This window comes from Euprymna scolopes, chromosome 16 (assembly GCF_053919585.1).
Source record: "Euprymna scolopes isolate OS-2025 chromosome 16, ASM5391958v1, whole genome shotgun sequence".
Taxonomy (NCBI): Eukaryota; Metazoa; Mollusca; class Cephalopoda; order Sepiida; family Sepiolidae; genus Euprymna; species Euprymna scolopes.
In genome coordinates, this window is record NC_136497.1 from 121,376,956 (window position 1) to 121,386,911 (window position 9,956).

Consider the following 9,956-nt stretch of genomic DNA (forward strand, 5'->3'; position numbering starts at 1 on the left):
TCTGATTAGCTTAATTTTTTTTCAAGTAGTTTTTTTTTTCTTAGATTTTGTATTTTATGTTTTTGCCAATTATCTTCCGAAAATGTCTTCACAGCTGAATACGTGAGAATGTAATTAGTACCTTAAAATTCGGAGATAAAAATTACTCCGTACGAGTTTATACCTTGTTTATTTTTTTGTTTTGTTTTTTTAAATATTATTACTATTTCTTTGTTCAGATGGTTCGGAAGGAGAACCAGAAATCGATAGATGAAAAATCGGACGATATTTCAACCGAATTTCATCAATATTGAACGGAAAATTTCTGATTAATGTCGACACACTAAAGCATTTTTTCGAGCGGTTAAAAAATTGGATTTGAAAAGGCCGATTTATCTTGTCGGGACAAGAGTTATTTCACTTGGTGAGTAACTGCGGTAAAAAGCACGTAAAAGTCTTACTCCCCCTTTTTTGTGTTAATCTTTTTTTATAAAGTATTTATTATAATATGGCATAATATACGGCATAATCGCGTTGACACAACGGTTCTCGTCAGATCACCGAATTTAAGCAACGTTGAGCTCGGTTAGTACCAAATGGGTGACCACCTGGGAATTCTGGGCGCTGTATGTGCTCTCCACTTATATCGGCATTTGTTTCCAGTCGTCCTGTACATACACTCCACTGGTATTTAACGATGTCGATTCAGGAGAGTTGCGCACCTCCTGCCTCAAAAATTTCATGCAAAGGCACCCCTACGGTAGGTATCCCTAGTCTGTCAAAGACTGAAGGAACATTTTTTTTTAATTATAATAACACTACCATTATCTTTACATTATTCGATTCTTTATGGTTTTCATTATTTTCAATATTTCTTCTTTATCTTTATATTCCTTTTTTTCATTTCTTTCTTTTATTGTCCGTTCATTTGTTCTTTTCTTCCTTCTTTTTCTTTTTAATATCATTTTGTTTATTTTGTCTTTACTTTTTCTTTCTTTCTTCTATGCTTCGTTCTTTTCACTTATTTATTTTTCGCTTTATTCAGATTTCTTTTTGACATTTTCATTTTTTTTATTTTTTAATCCATTCTTCTCTTTAACTCTTTTCCAATTCACAGAACGGTGGCCATATCCATTTTTAAAGCATTATAGATGACATTCCTGAACCCTTTATCATCTAGAAGACAGTTCACACCATCCTGCGACAGGCGAGCTTTGATTTTATTAAAATAGAAGCATCTTATCCCGCCTTGACAGAGTTCAAAATAGACTTCGTAGATTAGTGGGAGAATCCCCTTTCTCTTCCCTGCAACCTCTTTCCCACAGAAGAGACGTTGCGAGCATGTTTCTATTTTATCGTTATTTCCATGGCCGGTGCTCGTCTGAGCTTAAATCTATAGTCCACCCTCCCCGCCAAACTTTCCGATAAACACTTGTACCTGGCCTTCGGGCCAAGATCAAAGTGTAATATCTGTTCCGGCAGATACTGCAAGCAAAGACCCTATGTCGAGGCAACCCCACATATAAGACCTTGGTCAATGTAGGGGCAACCCTTCATACCAATTGTCACTATCCAGTCCCCCTACTCCCCGTGGAGTTGATCCCCATTTCCCCCTTCACTCCTCACATTAAAAAATCGGCCTTGTGCCTAATTTGATCAGTGGGGGAGCAAATAAATACCTCAAAGTTTAGCATCTGTTCTTCAGATGCTGCACTTCTATTTCTTGTTCTCTGTCAGTGGAGGAGAAATCCTTAACAACTGAGACAACTTTTATTTTTGTTCCTTTTCTCCACGTTAAAAAACGACCCTGGTGTCTAACTCTGTCCCGTGGAGAGGCATAGTAAATAGGAACACTCGTCTAGCCAGAACCACTACTAATACTCTTTATTTGTGCCTAAACCTAAATGCAGATTCTATGAATAAAGCGTCTTTCTTAGAACTGCACGCATGTGGAACTCTCTTCTGTTGGCCTGCTTTCTAGCTACTTACAATCTGATTGCCTTCAAGTTCAATGTAAACAAGTACTTGATGAATCTTCCTCCGACGTAATCCAACTTACAAAAATTCCACTATTTATATTTACTACGCTGACTAATGCATACCCATTAACCATATTCCTCGAGTGGCCTCCGGGCCTTGATAAGTGGTGATTCCTGTGTAAAAAAAAAGCAATCATATACACTACCCTTTCCTCCTTTGTACCTACTTTCCAGAAAGATTCATCATCACAAAATATCTGGAAAAATTCTCTCCAGGTTAATTATTTCTAGTACACCGTTTGTTCACTATAGTTGGGGTGTTTGGGGAATGTCTTAATATGAATACACAAACAAACAGTTAGGCTAATTATGATGCAGTGTTTTTTTGTTTTGTTTTGTTTTTTAGGAGTAATCTTATACAGCTGAAAATATTCTACGATTTTCTTGTAAATGAGGTTCTAGCCTTTTTTTTTTATTATTCAATTTTCACCCCAAAAAGGCACAGTGCCACTTTGAAGTAAGGTGCTACTATCGGGGGATATAAGTTGGAGGGATACTATGAAGCGAGTTGAGCAGCAAGATGTCTGTTCATATTACACTTGAACTTCTGCATGTTAGTACAGTTGGGAAACCAGAATCCCAGAAGGGAGTTCAAAAAGTCTAGCAGTTCTGGTGAAGAAACTATTGGAGTAGAAGGCTTTCTTACATCTAGGGATCTCTACTGTGTAGGGTGTGATTTAGGTGCTTGTCGGGTTTGTCGGGGGTATTTACGTCGAGGAGGTACAAATCCTTGTAATTCGTCAGAGCATTCACAATTAAAGTACTTGTAGAACAGGTAGAGAGATGCAACATTTCCTCGATGGGGCAGTTGACAGTTTAGGACCAATCAGGTTTGCGTACCTCTTTTGAACCCTGTCCAGGAGTTGGAGGCAAGTAGCAGATGCACCAACGTAAATGTGACAGCAGCAATATTCCATACATGGGTGAATGGTGGCCTTATAGATGTACAAGATACTTTCAGGTGTAAGTAGCTTTCTAGCACTGTAGAGAGAGCACACCTTCTTCGCAGCAGCCTTGGCAATGCTCTTTATATATCTATTTCAGTTCATGTTTCTTGTGAATGTTAGGCCGAGGAGTTTGAAGGAACTATTTTCAGGTAATGTGTTCTTGGCCATTGCTATTGGTGGCAGAGACGGTTTCTTGTAATTATTGAAGGAAACAAACGTAGTCTTGGCAGCATTGAATATGACCATCCACTTTTGTCCCCATCCCACTACAAATTGGAGGTATTCATCTAGTGTTTCTGCCATTTCCTCGTGACTGCTATAGAGAGTGGTGTCATCAGCAAATATACCCATCTCAGAAACAATTTTATCAGGGAGGGCATTTATGAATATCAGGAATAATAAAGGTCCCAGGATAGACCCCTGAGGTACTCCTGCATTTATATCATATTGTTTAGATATACAAACGTCGAGGACAACCTGGATTTTTCTCGTATTAAAGGAGGATTTAATTGCATTATGTATTATTCCAGTGATACCATATGATCTGATTTTCCTTAGAAGACCATCGTGCCATACTCTGTCAAATGTCTTAGATATATCGAGGGCTACCGCTCTACCCTCTCCTGCTTTACTACTCTTCTCAAAGAAGCAACAAAGAATTCAGTCTGACCGTTTGAGCTCGGGTGATATGAAGCGATCATGAAATTATTGTTCCGGAACCTAGACTTACGAACTCCCGCGCCGCGCAACACAAGACGCAGTTAAAATATACGATCGTTTTCGATCTGAAACCAAATTAACAGCCTTCTTGTTGCAATTAAGTCTTTTTTCATTGTCCGCTTCCAGTTGATTTTTGGTCTTTCTCTTCTTATTTTCAGCACTTGCTTTGCAATTTTGTTTAGGCAAATGTAAGTGTATTTGCCCGAGGCAGCCGACACTTTATTTTCAGATTATTGACCATACGTCTTGTTGGTCATTGAAATCTTGGACTTCTTGGTTGATTGTTAACACAGTATGTGATTTGTTTTGTTAAAAGCATTTGAAAGTTAAAAATTTGAAAATGTTAGGAATATCAACAAAATGCGTTTTTCTTTTAGTAAATAAACGTAATATTTTAAATGCAAATTTTCGGTTTGCAAAGAAACCTTATTAAGGTACAAATATTTTAAAGTGTTTTTCTCTTTCTTATTTTTCTTCTTCTTCTTCTTCATCTTCTTCTTCTTCTTCTTCTTCTTCTTCTTCTTCTTCTTCTTATCCTTCGTCTTTGTCTTTGTTGTTGTGTAGTTTTGACGTGGTCATCCCGTCATGGTGTAGTTTTGAAGTGGTTGTTTCGTCTTGGTATAGTTTCGACGTGGCCGTCAAAACTATACCAAGACGAGACGATGATGAAGAAGAAGAAGAAGAAGAAGAAGAAGAAGAAACAAACCACTTTAATTTATTTCTACCTCAAGAAGGTTTCTTTGCAAACAGAAAATTTTTATTTAAATAAACATTAGGTTAATTTACTAAAAAAAATTTTTTTAATAATGTATTTGATCCCTAAAATTTTTAGAAGGCGCTTGGAATCAAACGCATCTCATTTCTTCTCATGGCTGATTTTCACTTCCATCAGTGTGGATAAGGCGTTGCTTTTATAAAAATGTTATTTTAGATTTTAGGGGTTGTTTTACCATATTTTGTAACGATGATCAAATTCTGCTTATGTCTTACCTATCAGCATAATCACGTTGACACACCGGTTCCCGTTGGATCACCGAAGTTAAGCAACGTTGAACCTAGTCAGAACTAAATGGATGACCATTTGGGACTTCTATGTGTTGTATGTGTTTTTCGCTTATCTCAGCATTGTTTCCAGTCGTCCTGGTCTTCTCCTTGCCACTGGACTCAAACAATTCCGATTCAGGAGAGGTGTGGTTGTTGATTGCGCAACCCTTGCCTCATAATAACACGCATTTTACCTATCATGCAAGCCATCTCCTATTTCATACTATTTTTGTTGTTTATGGGGCTGTATAGTAAGCGATTTATCACGACTCATAAATGTCCTTAAAGATGTAAATGGCAACGAAAAACACTCGTCTAGCTGAAACCACTGTCATAACTTTCCCCACTCTTTATCTGTGCCTAAATTAAAACAAAGCTTCTTTTTTAGGAGTGTACGCTTGTGGAACTCTCTTCCATTTGCCTGCTTCCCAGCTGACTACATTGGTTGTCTTCAAGTCCAAGATAAACAAATTCTTGATGAACCGCCCTTTAAGTAATCCAATTTACCAAATACCCATTGCTAACGATTAAAATATTATCCCATTGACTACTATAACTCAATAACCCTTATCCTTGAGTGGCCTCCGGGCTTTGATAAGTGGTTACTCTTAAGTAAAAAAAATATGCAATGAGCATTATATATTAGTTTATTTTCATTTTTGTTTTTAGAATACCTTGAGATGAGGCTTCATAATGTGTGTATTTATGCTTTTTATTTATTTATTTATTTATTTATTTATTTGCAGGCTGTTATCTTCATTTTCATAGTTGTTGTCGTTTCCGCCAACTAATCGTAGAGACTCACTATGGTTACAGGTGAACATTGTCTGAAGATGGCGGTTTCAAACCGTCCCCAAAGAAGGCCAGGAATTTACTTGTCTAAAACGTTGCGAGACAACAACTATGGAAGGCAGTAATTACTGAAGATGGAGTTCAGCATTCCTATCCCGTCGCGCTTAACCACCTGAAGAAGGTCAGAAGATTACTTAACCGAAAGTGATGAAAAAATAACAACAAAAAATACATGCTATGAATATTTCTGCAGTTCTGATAGTGCACAGTAAATAATTTTGTACGCAAAATTCTTCACATAATTTAATCCCACCCACATTGCTATACGCCTTGCTTTGTTACCTTCTTACGTTGAAAAAAAAATTATTGTATGAAATTGGATGCAAGTAATTATTTTCATTAATTACGTTAACGTATTTTGCTTCGACGGCGACATCTCAATTAAGCCACATTAAATCGGATTAGGTTCATAGACAAAACTATTAAGAAATTATTGATAGTAAGTATTTTTCTTATTATTATTGTATCTCATTTTGTCAAGTAGTCGACAATAAATGAATTTATGTTGATGTTGTCAGGATTGTAAAAATTTATGATAAAACAATTAAGAATATAATGGCGCCGAAAGAGTCTTATCTTCAGGCAATGGTAACACTAACCCCAACACTCATACACACACACACACACACACACACACACACATGTATATTTATATATAATTAGTGATAAGTAAGTATCGTAAGATTTTTAATTAAATATATATTAATATATATATATATGTGTGTATATATATGTATATATATGACTACTTCATATAATCACATATACAATGGTATAATTTTATGTGTTAATTTCCAGTATTTACTACAACAGTGCTCAATACTTAGGAAGAGCTGGGTAGTAAGTTATGAAAATATATATGGCAATTAAGCTACACAGAATATTCCACGTTTCATCATCGTGAGAATTCGTCAGGCATAAGCTTGATTACTATATATATTTTCATAACTTTATATATATTTATATATATATATATATATATATAAATGTAAATTTGGTTCGTTACAAATGAATAAAACCATATTTCTACGTAACCAATTAATTTGAAATTTTCAGATAACCCATCTTTAGAGTCGAGGTATGTTTTTATGTTATTAAAATAAATTTACCTCGCGAATTAATAAAATATCAAATAAAATAAATATATTTTCGTTAGCCGTTACTGCGAATCTGTTCTTTGATAAAACTGAACTTCCGGTTCGATTCATTTCACAGCCACGAATTGACGAAAGATTTCATTTTCTGTTAACTCGATAAGTAAAAAAAAAAGCATAATTCATTTGTTTGTCTTCCAATTTTTTTAATTTACACATTTTTTCTTTATTATGTAAGGCCAAAAAAAAGTTTGTCGCTTGCTTTTTGAGTTTTACGATATAAGATTAGTTAGTAAGGCACCGCCAAAAATGGCCGAAAAATCAAGTTGTTGTTTTTAAAACGAAATTACATTTATTAAAATCCATTATTTCTGAGTAACTGACTTTTATCATATAGAAAACAGAATAATGTAAAACTCTTTCTACTATTTTTAATTAAATTTTAAATGTTAAATTTTCCCCAAAAGTTAACAATTGACATTTTTGTCTTGCACAAAAACGTACACAAATATTTAAAAAAAAAAAAAGGGTTTTGAACTAATTAATTTATTTATTTGTTGTCTAACTAAGATTTAGGATAATTTTCTATGAGAATATGCAAAAAATATTATAATATAAGTACCCGGATTTAAAATAATTCCACTTATTCATATAGGCAACCAGTTACTTCGCGTCGATCTAGAGTCTAGATCGATAATGTTTACGTTTGTATTTACAAACCATGGAAGACCAATCGGGCCAAAAAAAACTTATTTTTCAGTGACGAAAATTTCAATGTATTATTAACGCTGAGGCTGGCCAGTACCAGATGGGTGACGATTTGTATGAGTTTGGTTTTTAATGTGTATGTATGTGGGGGCCAGGCTCCCCAAAATGGGGGGGGGGCAATTTAAAGCAGAATAAAAAAAAATATTTCAGCGTGTTTGGTCCACCGTAGTCGAAAGGCGGCAAACGTTTTCAAACGGGATCGAAAAAATGATGCTATTTTTAACACAAAGGGCACAATATTTATCGATTTTTTATCGGTTCTTCAAAGCATGCCCTGTTTAATAATGGTCATGCATTATTCGGCTCGCTAAAAAGAATTGTTAATTTATTTATCAAAGATTTTAAAATGGCTTTTTTCGTATAAATATTTTAAAAAATATTTTTTTGTTTTGCTTAACTTAAATTAATTATTTTACTTAACATATTCACCGAATTTCACACTTCAAAACTCAAAAGCGGGATAATTAAACACAATCGAAGTTCTGATATTCAGACGTCAAAATAAGGTATGCAAACATTTTTTTAATCTATAATTCTGTCCCTTACAACAACACAATATGTTGTGTTCAGTTTCAGATGATTATTTTAAGCATATTTGTACCCCCTCAAAACAAGGGGGGGTGTAAGCAAAAAAAATATATATAAAAATATCGTTTGCGAAAAATAAGTACACGGTTATAAAGTTCATTCTTCTCCTAATAATCGCTGAAAATTTCGTATTAGTGGGATAATTACCTGATGTTTGGTAGATTTTTAAAAAGATGGTCCGTCAAAAAGTACTTACCTGCCCCCCCCTCCCATTTTTGGCAGTGCCTAAATGCAAAGAGTGGTCCGCGCTATTTTTTAAATCGTATTTCCAGGTTTAATTAAAGTTTTATTATGTTTTTTTTATTCAATTGTAAGGTTAAAATACAGATTAGGTACAAAACACCCTCCCGTCCAATGTTAAGAATGGCTTTTTAAATAATAACGTTATTATTTCAACACGGATCATTCTCTGCATGAGTACTGTACTTTCACCTAACAATTTAATAAACAAAATATGGTACCTATGCAGAGAAAGTACCATAATAATAGAATAATAGAATAATAACGTTATTTAGAAAGCCATTCTTAACATGGGGAGGACGTTTTGTTACTATTCTATACTTTTACCTAAAAATTTAATAAACAAAAGATGGTACTAATGCAGAGAAGGTACCGTGCTGAAATAACGCTATTAAGAAAGCCATTATTAACATGGAAAGGGAGAGTGTTCTGTAACTATTTTATATTTTCACCTAACAATTTAATAAACAAAAGATAGTACTTATGCAGAGAAGGTACCGTGCTGAAATAATACCGTTATTTAGAAAGCTATTCTTAACATGGGGAGGGAGTTTTGCATCTATTCTAAAATATGAATGCTTTTTCTTTATTAAAGAAATTGGGTACTCGTGCACGTATTGATCCGTGCTGAAATAATAACGTTATTATTTTAATAGCCATTCTTAACATGGGGAGAAGAGAGTGTTTTGTAACTATTCTGGACTTTCACCTAACAATTTAATAAACAAAAATTAAACTTAAGCAGACAAGGAACAGTACAGAAGCATTAACATTATTTAGAATACAATTGAATAAAAAAAAAACTTTAATTAAACTTGGAAATACGATTTAAAAAATAGTACGGATCGGTAAGTGCATTAGCACCATAAATTTGTCTAATTCTTAATTTCTTATGTTATTGGAAAAAAAAAAGGTAAGTATGAGGAATTACTCCACCCTCGAAAATCCTTTAAAATTACCACTCCTATAGGTTTTCGGGGTCGCTGAAAACGAAAATAACCTTTATAATTAAGGCAAACGAGTAGTTTCCAAGATATGAAGAAATGTTAGTTTTAAAAAGTGAAGGATCACTTTTCCATAATAATTTAACGTAAAATGATCACCCACATTGTGGCCACGATTTTTGGGGTGGGGGCTTTCTTTCTACCCTTGGAAAATCCTTTAAAATTGCCTGCTTAAATTGGTTTGAGGGGCGGGGGGTCGGCCGCCAAAACACCCCTCACCCACACAGAAAAATGCCCCTCTCTCAGGTGGCCAGAAAGCGGGTGCTCATTCTAAGTTAAATTTAAATTGAAAAGTGATCACCCACTTTTCGAAAAAGTAATTTCTTCATATCATGAAAACTTTCTTTTTGCGACGGAAACGGTTTGCAGATTCGTTTTTAGTACACTGAAATCTACAATAAAATATTTCGTTATATACGAACATGAGACGGGCCTTAAAGTAAAATAATACCGGATTTTGGGGGCAGATTTGCCATTTAGTTGTATAATATCCTCAAACCAGGTAATCGCTAAAAGGGACTCTTAAAAGTCGTTACCTGTATCGATCAAAATTTAAAACCACTGATTATATGTCAGCCTACATCACAGTAACATATATTGAGTGAGTTCCTAACAGTATTTGTATAGTTTTTTAGTTTAAACACATTTTCCCAAAATTTCCCCAAACTTAACGTGTTCGAT

At 34.5% G+C, this 9,956-nt stretch overlaps 1 pseudogene; it reads left to right on the forward strand.

Moving 5' to 3' along the window:
• Positions 1-495: 495 nt before the first annotated feature.
• Positions 496-612, forward strand: LOC145296570 (5S ribosomal RNA; annotated as a pseudogene).
• The last annotated feature ends 9,344 nt before the right edge of the window (positions 613-9,956 follow it).